Genomic DNA, 18,049 nt, shown 5'->3' with positions numbered 1-18,049 from the left:
TCGTCACACGCAGTGATTACACAAGACTAAGAATCCATCAGTAATATGGAATACCATCACTTCCTCACACACACTTACACAGGCTCTGACCTTACTCAGGAATTACTAACCTCAACACATAGTGATTACAAAAAACTGAGAAACCATCAGTAACATGGTGTACCATCACAGCCTCACACACACACAGGCTCTGACCTTATTCAGGAATTACTAGCCTCATCACACACAGTGATTACACAAGACTGAGAAACCATCAGTAACATGGAGTACCATCGCAGCCTCACACACACTTACACAGGCTCTGACCTTACTCAGGAATCACTTGCCTCATCACACGCAGTGAATACACAAGTCTGAGAAACCATCAGTAGCATGGAGTACCATCACAGCCTCACACATACTTACACATCTCTGACATTACTCAGGAATCACTAGCCTCTTCACACGCAGTGACTACACAAGTCTGAGAAACCATCAGTAACATGGAGTACCATCTCAGCCTCACACACACTTACACAGGCTCTGACCTTACTCAGAAATTACTAACCTCATCACACACAGTGATAACACAAGTCTGAGAAACCATCAGTAACATGGAGTACCATCACAGCCTCAAACACTTACACAGGCTCTGACCTTACTCAGGAATTACTAACCTCATCACACACAGTGATTACACAAGACAGAGAAACCATCAATAACATGGAGTACCATCACATCCTCATACACACTTACACAGGTTCTGACCTTACTCTGGAATTACTAACCTCATCACACACAGTGACTACACAAGACTGTGAAACCATCAGTAACATGGAGTACCATCACAGCCTCACACACACTTACACCGGCTCTGACCTTACTCAGGAATCACTAACCTCATCACACGCAGTGATTACACAAGACTGAGATACCATCAGTAACATGGAGTACCATCACAGCCTCACACACACTTACACAGGCTCTGACCTTACTCAGGAATTACTAACCTCATCACACACAGTGATTACACAAGACTGAGACACCATCAGTAACATGGAGTACCATCACAGCCTCACACACACTTACACAGGCTCTGACCTTACTCAGGAATTACTAACCACAGTGATTACACAATACTGAGAGACCATCAGTAATATGGAGTACCATCACATCCTCCCACACACTTCCAAAGCTCTGACCTTGCTCAGGAATTACTAACCTCATCACACACAGTGACTTCACAAGACTGAGACACCATCAGAAACATGGAGTACCATCACATCCTCACACACACTTACACAGGCTCTGACCTTACTTAGGAATTACTAACCTCATCACACACAGTGATTACACAAGACTAAGAATCCATCAGTAACATGGTGTACCATCACTTCCTCACACACACTTACACAGGCTCTGACCTTACTCAGGAATTACTAACCTCATCACGCAGTGATTACACAAGACTGAGACACCATCAGTAACATGGTGTACCATCACAGCCTCACACACTTACACAGCTCTGACCTTACTCAGGAATTACTAACCTCATCACACGCAGTGACTACACAAGACTGAGACACCATCAGTAACATGGAGAACCAACACAGCCTCACGAACACTTACACAGCTCTGACCTCACTCAGGAATTACTAACCTCATCACACACAATGATTACAAAAGACTGAGAAACCATCAGTTAAATAGAGTACCATCACAGCCTCACACACACTTACACTGCTCTGACCTTGCTCAGGAATTACTAGCCTCATCACACACAGTGACTACAGAAGACTGAGACACCATCAGTAACATGGAGTACCATCGCAGCCTCACACACACTTACACAGGCTCTGACCTTACTCAGTAATTACTGACCTCATCACACGCAGTGATTACACAAGACTGAGAAACCATCAATAACATGGAGTACCATCATGGCCTCACACACACTTACACAGGCTCTGACTTTACTCAGGAATTGCTGACCTCATTACACACAGTGATTACACAAGACTGAGAAACCATCGGTAACATGGAGTACCATCACAGCCTCACACACACTTACACAGGCTCTGACCTTACTCAGGAATTATTAACCTAATCACAAATAGTGATTGCACAAGACTAAGAGACCATTGGTAACATGGAGTACCATCACAGCCTGACACACACTTACACAGTACCATCACATCCTTATACACACTTACACAGGCTCTGACCTTACTCAGAAATTACTAACCTCATCACATGCAGTGATTACACCAGACTGAGAAACCATAAGTAACATGGAGTACCAGCTCAGCATCACACACACTTACACAGGCTCTCACCTTACTCAGGAAATACTAACCACGTCACACACTGGTTATACAAGACTGAGAGACCATCAGTAACATGGAGTATCATCACAGCCTCACACACACTTACACAGGCTCTGACCTTACTCAGGAATTATTAACCTCGTCACACGCAGTGATTACACAAGACTAAGCATCCATCAGTAATATGGAATACCATCACTTCCTCACACACACTTACACAGGCTCTGACCTTACTGAGGAATTACTAACCTCAACACATAGTGATTACAAAAAACTGAGAAACCATCAGTAACATGGTGTACCATCACAGCCTCACACACACACAGGTTCTGACCTTATTCAGGAATTACTAACCTCATCACACACAGTGATTACACAAGACTGAGAGACCATCAGTAACATGGAGTACCATCGCAGCCTCACACACACTTACACAGGCTCTGACCTTACTCAGGAATCACTTGCCTCATCACACGCAGTGAATACACATGTCTGAGAAACCATCAGTAACATGGAGTACCATCACAGCCTCACACACACTTACACATCTCTGACCTTACTCAGGAATCACTAGCCTCTTCACACGCAGTGACTACACAAGTCTGAGAAACCATCAGTAACATGGAGTACCATCTCAGCCTCACACACACTTACACAGGCTCTGACCTTACTCAGAAATTACTAACCTCATCACACACAGTGATAACACAATTCTGAGAAACCATCAGTAACATGGAGTACCATCACAGCCTCAAACACTTACACAGGCACTGACCTTACTCAGGAATTACTAACCTCATCACACACAGTGATTACACAAGACAGAGAAACCATCAATAACATGGAGTACCATCACATCCTCATACACACTTACACAGGTTCTGACCTTACTCTGGAATTACTAACCTCATCACACACAGTGACTACACAAGACTGAGAAACCATCAGTAACATGGAGTACCATCACAGCCTCACACACACTTACACAGGCTCTGACCTTACTCAGGAATTACTAATCTCATCATACACAGTGACTACACAAGAGTGAGACACCATCAGTAACATGCAGTACCATCACAGCCTCACACACTTACACAGCTCTGACCTTACTCAGGATTTACTAACCTCATCACAAGCAGTGACTACACAAGACTGAGACACCATCAGTAACATGGAGAACCAACACAGCCTCACGAACACATACACAGCACTGACCTCACTCAGGAATTACTAACCTCATCACACACAGTGATTACAAAAGACTGAGAAACCATCAGTTAAATGGAGTACCATCACAGCCTCACACACACTTACACTGCTCTGACCTTACTCAGGAATTACTAGCCTCATCACACGCAGTGAATACAGAAGTCTGAGAAACCATCAGTAACATGGAGTACCATCACAGCCTCACACACACTTACACATCTCTGACCTTACTCAGGAATCACTAGCCTCATCACACGCAGTGACTACACAAGTCTGAGAAACCATCAGTAACATGGAGTACCATCGCAGCCTCACACACACTTACACAGGCTCTGACCTTACTCAGAAATTACTAACCTCATCACACACAGTGATAACACAAGTCTGAGAAACTATCAGTAACATGGAGTACCATCACAGCCTCACACACTTACACAGGCTCTGACCTTACTCAGGAATTACTAACCTCATCACACACAGTGATTACACAGGACAGAGAAACCATCAATAACATGGAGTACCATCACATCCTCATACGCACTTACACAGGTTCTGACCTTACTCAGGAATTACTAACCTCATCACACACAGTGACTACACAAGACTGAGAAACCATCAGCAACATGGAGTACCATCACAGCCTCACACACACTTACACAGGCTATGACCTTACTCAGGAATCACTAACCTCATCACACGCAGTGATTACACAAGACTGAGATACCATCAGTAAAATGGAGTACCATCACAGCCTCACACACACATACACAGGCTCTGACTTTACTCAGGAATTACTAACCTCATCACACACAGTGATTACACAAGACTGAGACACCATCAGTAACATGGAGTACCATCACAGCCTCACACACACTTACACAGGCTTTGACCTTACTCAGGAATTACTAACCACAGTGATTACACAATACTGAGAGATCATCAGTAATATGGAGTACCATCACATCCTCCCACACACTTCCACAGCTCTGACCTTGCTCAGGAATTACTAACCTCATCACACACAGTGACTACACAAGACTGAGACACCATCAGTAACATGGAGTACCATCACATCCTCACACACACTTACACAGGCTCTGACCTTACTTAGGAATTACTAACCTCATCACACACAGTGATTACACAAGACTAAGAATCCATCAGTAACATGGAGTACCATCACTTCCTCACACACACTTACACAGGCTCTGACCTTACTCAGGAATTACTAACCTCAACACATAGTGATTACAAAAAACTGAGAAACCATCAGTAACATGGTGTACCATCACAGCCTCACACACACACAGGCTCTGACCTTATTCAGGAATTACTAACCTCATCACACACAGTGATTATACAAGACTGAGAAACCATCAGTAACATGGAGTACCATCGCAGCCTCACACACACTTACACAGGCTCTGACCTTACTCAGGAATCACTTGCCTCATCACACGCAGTGAATACACAAGTCTGAGAAACCATCAGTAACATGGAGTACCTTCACAGCCTCACACACACTTACACATCTCTGACCTTACTCAGGAATCACTAGCCTCTTCACAAATAGTGATTGCACAAGACTAAGAGACCATTGGTAACATGGAGTACCATCACAGCCTGACACACACTTACACAGTACCATCACATCCTTATACACACTTACACAGGCTCTGACCTTACTCAGAAATTACTAACCTCATCACATGCAGTGATTACACCAGACTGAGAAACCATAAGTAACATGGAGTACCAGCTCAGCATCACACACACTTACACAGGCTCTCACCTTACTCAGGAAATACTAACCACGTCACACACTGGTTATACAAGACTGAGAGACCATCAGTAACATGGAGTATCATCACAGCCTCACACACACTTACACAGGCTCTGACCTTACTCAGGAATTATTAACCTCGTCACACGCAGTGATTACACAAGACTAAGCATCCATCAGTAATATGGAATACCATCACTTCCTCACACACACTTACACAGGCTCTGACCTTACTGAGGAATTACTAACCTCAACACATAGTGATTACAAAAAACTGAGAAACCATCAGTAACATGGTGTACCATCACAGCCTCACACACACACAGGCTCTGACCTTATTCAGGAATTACTAACCTCATCACACACAGTGATTACACAAGACTGAGAGACCATCAGTAACATGGAGTACCATCACAGCCTCACACACACTTACACAGGCTCTGACCTTACTCAGGAATTTCTAACCACAGTGATTACACAAGACTGAGAGACCATCAGTAATATGGAGTACCATCACATCCTCCCACACACTTACACAGCTCTGACCTTACTCAGAAATTACTAACCTCATCACACACAGTGATTACACAAGACTGAGAGACCATCAGTGTCATGGAGTACCATCACAGCCTCAAATACACTTACACAGGCTCTGACCTTACTCAGGAATTACTAATCTCATCATACACAGTGACTACACAAGAGTGAGACACCATCAGTAACATGCAGTACCATCACAGCCTCACACACTTACACAGCTCTGACCTTACTCAGGAATTACTAACCTCATCACAAGCAGTGACTACACAAGACTGAGACACCAACAGTAACATGGAGAACCAACACAGCCTCACGAACACTTACACAGCTCTGACCTCACTCAGGAATTACTAACCTCATCACACACAGTGATTACAAAAGACTGAGAAACCATCAGTTAAATGGAGTACCATCACAGCCTCACACACACTAACACTGCTCTGACCTTACTCAGGAATTACTAGCCTCATCACACACAGTGACTACACAAGACTGAGAGACCATCAGTAACATGGAGTACCATCGCAGCCTCACATACACTTACTCAGGCTCTGACCTTACTCAGGAATTACTAACCTCATCACACACAGTGACTACAGAAGACTGAGACACCATCAGTAACATGGAGTACCATCGCAGCCTCACACACACTTACACAGGCTCTGACCTTACTCAGGAATTACTAACCTAATCACACACAGTGACTACAGAAGACTGAGATACCATCAGTAACATGGAGTACCATCACATCCTCACACACACTTACACAGGCAATGACCTCACTCAGGAATAACTAACCTCATCACACACAGTGACTACACAAGTCTGAGATACCATCAGTAACATGGAGTACCATCACGGCCTCACACACACTTACACAGGCTTTGACCTTACTCAGGAATTACTAACCTAATCACAAATAGTGATTACACAAGACTAAGAGACCATTGGTAACATGGAGTACCATCAAAGCCTGACACACACTTACACAGTATCATCACATCCTTATACACACTTACACAGGCTCTGACCTTACTCAGAAATTACTAACCTCATCATACGCAGTGATTACACAAGACTGAGAAACCATCAGTAACATGGAGTACCACCTCAGCATCACACACACTTACACAGGCTCTCACCTTACTCAGGAATTACTAACCACATCACACACTGATTGCACAAGACTGAGAGACCATCAGTAACATGGAGTATCATCACAGCCTCACACACACTTACACAGGCTCTGACCTTACTCAGGAATTATTAACCTCGTCACACGCAGTGATTACACAAGACTAAGAATCCATCATTAATATGGAATACCATCACTTCCTCACACACACTTACACAGGCTCTGACCTTACTGAGGAATTACTAACCTCAACACATAGTGATTACAAAAAACTGAGAAACCATCAGTAACATGGTGTACCATCACAGCCTCACACACACACAGGCTCTGACCTTATTCAGGAATTACTAACCTCATCACACACAGTGATTACACAATACTGAGAGACCATCAGTAACATGGAGAACCATCACAGCCTCACACACACTTACACAGGCTCTGACCTTACTCAGGAATTTCTAACCACAGTGATTACACAAGACTGATAGACCATCAGTAATATGGAGTACCATCACATCCTCCCACACACTTACACAGCTCTGACCTTACTCAGAAATTACTAACCTCATCACACACAGTGATTACACAAGACTGAGAGACCATCAGTGACATGGAGTACCATCACAGCCTCACACACACTTACACAGGCTCTGACCTTACTCAGGAATGACTAATCTCATCATACACAGTGACTACACAAGAGTGAGACACCATCAGTAACATGGAGTACCATCACAGCCTCACACACTTACACAGCTCTGACCTTACTCAGGAATTACTAACCTCATCACAAGCAGTGACTACACAAGACTGAGACACCATCAGTAACATGGAGAACCAACACAGCCTCACCAACACTTACACAGCTCTGACCTCACTCAGGAATTACTAACCTCATCACACACAGTGATTACAAAAGACTGAGAAACCATCAGTTAAATGGAGTACCATCACAGCCTCACACACACTTACACTGCTCTGACCTTACTCAGGAATTACTAGCCTCATCACACAGTGACTACACAAGACTGAGAGACCATCAGTAACATTAAGTACCATCGCAGCCTCACACACACTTACACAGGCTCTGACCTAACTCTGGAATTACTAACCTCATCACACACAGTGACTACAGAAGACTGAGACACCATCAGTAACATGGAGTACCATCGCAGCCTCACACACAATTACACAGGCTCTGACCTTTCTCAGGAATTACTAACCTCATCACACACAGTGACTACAGAAGACTGAGATACCATCAGTAACATGGAGTACCATCACATCCTTACACACACTTACACAGGCAATGACCTCACTCAGGAATAACTAACCTCATCACACACAGTGACTACACAAGTCTGAGATACCATCAGTAACATGGAGTACCATCACGGCCTCACACACACTTACACAGGCTTTGACCTTACTCAGGAATTACTAACCTAATCACAAATAGTGATTACACAAGACTAAGAGACCATTGGTAACATGGAGTACCATCAAAGCCTGACACACACTTACACAGTACCATCACATCCTTATACACACTTACACAGGCTCTGACCTTACTCAGAAATTACTAACCTCATCATACGCAGTGATTACACAAGACTGAGAAACCATCAGTAACATGGAGTACCACCTCAGCATCACACACTTACACAGGCTCTCACCTTACTCAGGAATTACTAACAACATCACACACTGATTACACAAGACTGAGAGACCATCAGTAACATGGAATTTCATCACAGCCTCACACACACTTACACAGGCTCTGACCTTACTCAGGAATTATTAACCTCGTCACACGCAGTGATTACACAAGACTAAGAATCCATCAGTAATATGGAATACCATCACTTCCTCACACACACTTACACAGGCTCTGACCTTACTCAGGAATTACTAACCTCAACACATAGTGATTACAAAAAACTGAGAAACCATCAGTAACATGGTGTACCATCACAGCCACACACACACACAGGCTCTGACCTTATTCAGGAATTTTAACCTCATCACACACAGTGATTATACAAGACTGAGAAACCATCAGTAACATGGAGTACCATCGCAGCCTCACACACACTTACACAGGCTCTGACCTTACTCAGGAATCACTTGCCTCATCACACGCAGTGAATACACAAGTCTGAGAAACCATCAGTAACATGGAGTACCTTCACAGCCTCACAGACACTTACACATCTCTGACCTTACTCAGGAATCACTAGCCTCTTCACACGCAGTGACTACACAAGTCTTAGAAACCATCAGTAACATGGAGTACCATCTCAGCCTCACACACACTTACACAGGCTCTGACCTTACTCAGAAATTACTAACCTCATCACACACAGTGATAACACAAGTCTGAGAAACCATCAGTAACATGGAGTACCATCACAGCCTCAAACACTTACACAGGCTCTGACCTTACTCAGGAATTACTAACCTCATCACACACAGTGATTACACAAGACAGAGAAACCATCAATAACATGGAGTACCATCAGATCCTCATACACACTTACACAGGTTCTGACCTTACTCAGGAATTACTAACCTCATCACTCACAGTGACTACAGAAGACTGAGAAACCATCAGTAACATGTAGTACCATCACAGCCTCACACACACTTACACAGGCTCTGACCTTACTCAGGAATCACTAACCTCATCACACGCAGTGATTACACAAGACTGAGATACCATCAGTAACATGGAGTACCATCACAGCCTCACACACACTTACACAGGCTCTGACCTTACTCAGGTATTACTAACCTCATCACACACAGTGATTACACAAGACTGAGACACCATCAGTAACATGGAGAACCATCACAGCCTCACACACACTTACACAGGCTCTGACCTTACTCAGGAATTACTAACCACAGTGATTACACAATACTGAGAGACCATCAGTAATATGGAGTACCATCACATCCTCCCACACACTTCCACAGCTCTGACCTTGCTCAGGAATTACTAACCTCATCACACACAGTGACTACAAAAGACTGAGACACCATCAGTAACATGGAGTACCATCACATCCTCACACACACTTACACAGGCTCTGACCTTACTTAGGAATTACTAACCTCATCACACACAGTGATTACACAAGACTAAGAATCCATCAGTAATATGGAATACCATCACTTCCTCACACACACTTACACAGGCTCTGACCTTACTGAGGAATTACTAACCTCAACACATAGTGATTACAAAAAACTGAGAAACCATCAGTAACATGGTGTACCATCACAGCCTCACACACGCACAGGCTCTGACCTTATTCAGGAATTACTAACCTCATCACACACAGTGATTACACAAGACTGAGAGACCATCAGTAACATGGAGTACCATCACAGCCTCACACACACTTACACAGGCTCTGACCTTACTCAGGAATTTCTAACCACAGTGATTACACAAGACTGAGAGACCATCAGTAATATGGAGTACCATCACATCCTCCCACACACTTACACAGCTCTGACCTTACTCAAAAATGACTAACCTCATCACACACAGTGATTACACAAGACTGAGAGACCATCAGTGACATGGAGTACCATCACAGCCTCAAATACACTTACACAAGCTCTGACCTTACTCAGGAATTACTAATCTCATCATACACAGTGACTACACAAGAGTGAGACACCATCAGTAACATGCAGTACCATCACAGCCTCACACACTTACACAGCTCTGACCTTACTCAGGAATTACTAACCTCATCACAAGCAGTGACTACACAAGACTGAGACACCATCAGTAACATGGAGAACCAACACAGCCTCACGAACACATACACAGCTCTGACCTCACTCAGGAATTACTAACCTCATCACACACAGTGATTACAAAAGACTGAGAAACCATCAGTTAAATGGAGTACCATCACAGCCTCACACACACTTACACTGCTCTGACCTTACTCAGGAATTACTAGCCTCATCACACACAGTGACTACACAAGACTGAGAGACCATCAGTAACATGGAGTACCATCGCAGCCTCACACACACTTACACAGGCTCTGACCTTACTCAGGAATTACTAACCTCATCACACACAGTGACTACAGAAGACTGAGACACCATCAGTAACATGGAGTTCCATCGCAGCCTCACACACACTTACACAGGCTCTGACCTTACTCAGGAATTACTAACCTCATCACACACAGTGACTACAGAAGACTGAGATACCATCAGTAACATGGAGTACCATCACATCCTCACACACACTTACACAGGCAATGACCTCACTCAGGAATAACTAACCTCATCACACACATTGACTACACAAGTCTGAGATACCATCAGTAACATGGAGTACCATCACGGCCTCACACACACTTACACAGGCTTTGACCTTACTCAGGAATTACTAACCTAATCACAAATAGTGATTACACAAGACTAAGAGACCATTGGTAACATGGAGTACCATCAAAGCCTGACACACACTTACACAGTACCATCACATCCTTATACACACTTACACAGGCTCTGACCTTACTCAGAAATTACTAACCTCATCATACGCAGTGATTACACAAGACTGAGAAACCATCAGTAACCTGGAGTACCACCTCAGCATCACACACACTTACACAGGCTCTCACCTTACTCAGGAATTACTAACCACATCACACACTGATTACACAAGACTGAGAGACCATCAGTAACATGGAGTATCATCACAGCCTCACACACACTTACACAGGCTCTGACCTTACTCAGGAATTATTACCCTCGTCACACGCAGTGATTACACAAGACTAAGAATCCATCAGTAATATGGAATACCATCACTTCCTCACACACACTTACACAGGCTCTGACCTTACTCAGGAATTACTAACCTCAACACATAGTGATTACAAAAAACTGAGAAACCATCAGTAACATGGTGTACCAACACAGCCTCACACACACACAGGCTCTGACCTTATTCAGGAATTACTAACCTCATCACACACAGTGATTACACAAGACTGAGAAACCATCAGTAACATGGAGTACCATCGCAGCCTCACACACACTTACACAGGCTCTGACCTTACTCAGGAATCACTTGCCTCATCACACGCAGTGAATACACAAGTCTGAGAAACCATCAGTAACATGGAGTACCATCACAGCCTCACACACACTTACACATCTCTGACCTTACTCAGGAATCACTAGCCTCATCACACGCAGTGACTACACAAGTCTGAGAAACCATCAGTAACATGGAGTACCATCTCAGCCTCACACACACTTACACAGGCTCTGACCTTACTCAGAAATTACTAACCTCATCACACACAGTGATAACACAAGTCTGAGAAACTATCAGTAACATGGAGTACCATCACAGCCTCACACACTTACACAGGCTCTGACCTTACTCAGGAATTACTAACCTCATCACACACAGTGATTACACAAGACAGAGAAACCATCAATAACATGGAGTACCATCACATCCTCATACGCACTTACACAGGTTCTGACCTTACTCAGGAATTACTAACCTCATCACACACAGTGACTACACAAGACTGAGAAACCATCAGTAACATGGAGTACCATCACAGCCTCACACACACTTACACAGGCTCTGACCTTACTCAGGAATCACTAACCTCATCACACGCAGTGATTACACAAGACTGAGATACCATCAGTAAAATGGAGTACCATCACAGCCTCACACACACATACACAGGCTCTGACCTTACTCAGGAATTACTAACCTCATCACACACAGTGATTACACAAGACTGAGACACCATCAGTAACATGGAGTACCATCACAGCCTCACACACACTTACACAGGCTCTGACCTTACTCAGGAATTACTAACCACAGTGATTACACAATACTGAGAGACCATCAGTAATATGGAGTACCATCACTTCCTCCCACACACTTCCACAGCTCTGAACTTGCTCAGGAATTACTAACCTCATCACACACAGTGACTACACAAGACTGAGACACCATCAGTAACATGGAGTACCATCACATCCTCACACACACTTACACAGGCTCTGACCTTACTTAGGAATTACTAACCTCATCACACACAGTGATTACACAAGACTAAGAATCCATCAGTAACATGGAGTACCATCACTTCCTCACACACACTTACACAGGCTCTGACCTTACTCAGGAATTACTAACCTCATCACGCAGTGATTACACAAGACTGAGACACCATCAGTAACATGGTGTACCATCACAGCCTCACACACTTACACAGGCTCTGACCTTACTCAGGAATTACTAACCTCATCACACGCAGTGACTACACAAGACTGAGACACCATCAGTAACATGGAGAACCAACACAGCCTCACGAACACTTACACAGCTCTGACCTCACTCAGGAATTACTAACCTCATCACACGCAGTGATTACACAAGACTGAGAAACCATCAATAACATGGAGTACCATCACGGCCTCACACACACTTACACAGGCTCTGACTTTACTCAGGAATTGCTGACCTCATTACACACAGTGATTACACAAGACTGAGAAACCATCGGTAATATGGAGTACCATCACAGCCACACACACACTTACACAGGCTCTGACCTTACACAGGAATTACTAACCTCATCACACACAGTGATTACTCAAGACTGAGATACCATCAGTAACATGGAGTACCATCACTTCCTCACACACACTTACACAGGCTCTGACCTTACTCAGGAATTACTAACCTCATCACGCAGTGATTACACAAGACTGAGACACCATCAGTAACATGGTGTACCATCACAGCCTCACACACTTACACAGCTCTGACCTTACTCAGGAATTACTAACCTCATCACACGCAGTGATTTGTGCAATCACAAATAGTGATTGCACAAGACTAAGAGACCATTGGTAACATGGAGTACCATCACAGCCTGACACACACTTACACAGTACCATCACATCCTTATACACACTTACACAGGCTCTGACCTTACTCAGAAATTACTAACCTCATCACATGCAGTGATTACACAAGACTGAGAAACCATAAGTAACATGGAGTACCAGCTCAGCATCACACACACTTACACAGGCTCATACCTTACTCAGGAAATACTAACCACGTCACACACTGGTTACACAAGACTGAGAGACCATCAGTAACATAGAGTATCATCACAGCCTCACACACACTTACACAGGCTCTGACCTTACTCAGGAATTATTAACCTCGTCACACGCAGTGATTACACAAGACTAAGAATCCATCAGTAATATGGAATACCATCACTTCCTCACACACACTTACACAGGCTCTGACCTTACTGAGGAATTACTAACCTCAACACATAGTGATTACAAAAAACTGAGAAACCATCAGTAACATGGTGTACCATCACAGCCTCACACACGCACAGGCTCTGACCTTATTCAGGAATTACTAACCTCATCACACACAGTGATTACACAAGACTGAGAGACCATCAGTAACATGGAGTACCATCACAGCCTCACACACACTAACACAGGCTCTGACCTTACTCAGGAATTTCTAACCACAGTGATTACACAAGACTGAGAGACCATCAGTAATATGGAGTACCATCACATCCTCCCACACACTTACACAGCTCTGACCTTACTCAAAAATGACTAACCTCATCACACACAGTGATTACACAAGACTGAGAGACCATCAGTGACATGGAGTACCATCACAGCCTCAAATACACTTACACAAGCTCTGACCTTACTCAGGAATTACTAATCTCATCATACACAGTTACTACACAAGAGTGAGACACCATCAGTAACATGCAGTACCATCACAGCCTCACACACTTACACAGCTCTGACCTTACTCAGGAATTACTAACCTCATCACAAGCAGTGACTACACAAGACTGAGACACCATCAGTAACATGGAGAACCAACACAGCCTCACGAACACATACACAGCTCTGACCTCACTCAGGAATTACTAACCTCATCACACACAGTGATTACAAAAGACTGAGAAACCATCAGTTAAATGGAGTACCATCACAGCCTCACACACACTTACACTGCTCTGACCTTACTCAGGAATTACTAGCCTCATCACACACAGTGACTACACAAGACTGAGAGACCATCAGTAACATGGAGTACCATCGCAGCCTCACACACACTTACACAGGCTCTGACCTTACTCAGGAATTACTAACCTCATCACACACAGTGACTACAGAAGACTGAGACACCATCAGTAACATGGAGTACCATCGCAGCCTCACACACACTTACACAGGCTCTGACCTTACTCAGGAATTACTAACCTCATCACACACAGTGACTACAGAAGACTGAGATACCATCAGTAACATGGAGTACCATCACATCCTCACACACACTTACACAGGCAATGACCTCACTCAGGAATAACTAACCTCATCACACACAGTGACTACACAAGTCTGAGATACCATCAGTAACATGGAGTACCATCACGGCCTCACACACACTTACACAGGCTTTGACCTTACTCAGGAATTACTAACCTAATCACAAATAGTGATTACACAAGACTAAGAGACCATTGGTAACATGGAGTACCATCAAAGCCTGACACACACTTACACAGTACCATCACATCCTTATACACACTTACACAGGCTCTGACCTTACTCAGAAATTACTAACCTCATCATACGCAGTGATTACACAAGACTGAGAAACCATCAGTAACCTGGAGTACCACCTCAGCATCACACACACTTACACAGGCTCTCACCTTACTCAGGAATTACTAACCACATCACACACTGATTACACAAGACTGAGAGACCATCAGTAACATGGAGTATCATCACAGCCTCACACACACTTACACAGGCTCTGACCTTACTCAGGAATTATTACCCTCGTCACACGCAGTGATTACACAAGACTAAGAATCCATCAGTAATATGGAATACCATCACTTCCTCACACACACTTACACAGGCTCTGACCTTACTCAGGAATTACTAACCTCAACACATAGTGATTACAAAAAACTGAGAAACCATCAGTAACATGGTGTACCATCACAGCCTCACACACACACAGGCTCTGACCTTATTCAGGAATTACTAACCTCATCACACACAGTGATTACACAAGACTGAGAAACCATCAGTAACATGGAGTACCATCGCAGCCTCACACACACTTACACAGGCTCTGACCTTACTCAGGAATCACTTGCCTCATCACACGCAGTGAATACACAAGTCTGAGAAACCATCAGTAACATGGAGTACCATCACAGCCTCACACACACTTACACATCTCTGACCTTACTCAGGAATCACTAGCCTCATCACACGCAGTGACTACACAAGTCTGAGAAACCATCAGTAACATGGAGTACCATCTCAGCCTCACACACACTTACACAGGCTCTGACCTTACTCAGAAATTACTAACCTCATCACACACAGTGATAACACAAGTCTGAGAAACTATCAGTAACATGGAGTACCATCACAGCCTCACACACTTACACAGGCTCTGACCTTACTCAGGAATTACTAACCACAGTGATTACACAATACTGAGAGACCATCAGTAATATGGAGTACCATCACTTCCTCCCACACACTTCCACAGCTCTGACCTTGCTCAGGAATTACTAACCTCATCACACACAGTGACTACACAAGACTGAGACACCATCAGTAACATGGAGTACCATCACATCCTCACACACACTTACACAGGCTCTGACCTTACTTAGGAATTACTAACCTCATCACACACAGTGATTACACAAGACTAAGAATCCATCAGTAACATGGAGTACCATCACTTCCTCACACACACTTACACAGGCTCTGACCTTACTCAGGAATTACTAACCTCATCACGCAGTGATTACACAAGACTGAGACACCATCAGTAACATGGTGTACCATCACAGCCTCACACACTTACACAGCTCTGACCTTACTCAGGAATTACTAACCTCATCACACGCAGTGACTACACAAGACTGAGAAACCATCAGTAACATGGAGAACCAACACAGCCTCACGAACACTTACACAGCTCTGACCTCACTCAGGAATTACTAACCTCATCACACGCAGTGATTACACAAGACTGAGAAACCATCAATAACATGGAGTACCATCACGGCCTCACACACACTTACACAGGCTCTGACTTTACTCAGGAATTGCTGACCTCATTACACACAGTGATTACACAAGACTGAGAAACCATCGGTAATATGGAGTACCATCACAGCCACACACACACTTACACAGGCTCTGACCTTACTCAGGAATTACTAACCTCATCACACACAGTGATTACTCAAGACTGAGATACCATCAGTAACATGGAGTACCATCACTTCCTCACACACACTTACACAGGCTCTGACCTTACTCAGGAATTACTAACCTCATCACGCAGTGATTACACAAGACTGAGACACCATCAGTAACATGGTGTACCATCACAGCCTCACACACTTACACAGCTCTGACCTTACTCAGGAATTACTAACCTCATCACACGCAGTGATTTGTGCAATCACAAATAGTGATTGCACAAGACTAAGAGACCATTGGTAACATGGAGTACCATCACAGCCTGACACACACTTACACAGTACCATCACATCCTTATACACACTTACACAGGCTCTGACCTTACTCAGAAATTACTAACCTCATCACATGCAGTGATTACACAAGACTGAGAAACCATAAGTAACATGGAGTACCAGCTCAGCATCACACACACTTACACAGGCTCATACCTTACTCAGGAAATACTAACCACGTCACACACTGGTTACACAAGACTGAGAGACCATCAGTAACATAGAGTATCATCACAGCCTCACACACACTTACACAGGCTCTGACCTTACTCAGGAATTATTAACCTCGTCACACGCAGTGATTACACAAGACTAAGAATCCATCAGTAATATGGAATACCATCACTTCCTCACACACACTTACACAGGCTCTGACCTTACTGAGGAATTACTAACCTCAACACATAGTGATTAC

Source organism: Taudactylus pleione, unplaced genomic scaffold (genome assembly GCF_031769625.1).
Source record: "Taudactylus pleione unplaced genomic scaffold, aTauple2 ptg000597l, whole genome shotgun sequence".
Taxonomy (NCBI): Eukaryota; Metazoa; Chordata; class Amphibia; order Anura; family Myobatrachidae; genus Taudactylus; species Taudactylus pleione.
The sequence above is the reverse complement of the archived record's forward strand: the minus strand, read 5'-3'. Positions refer to the sequence as shown.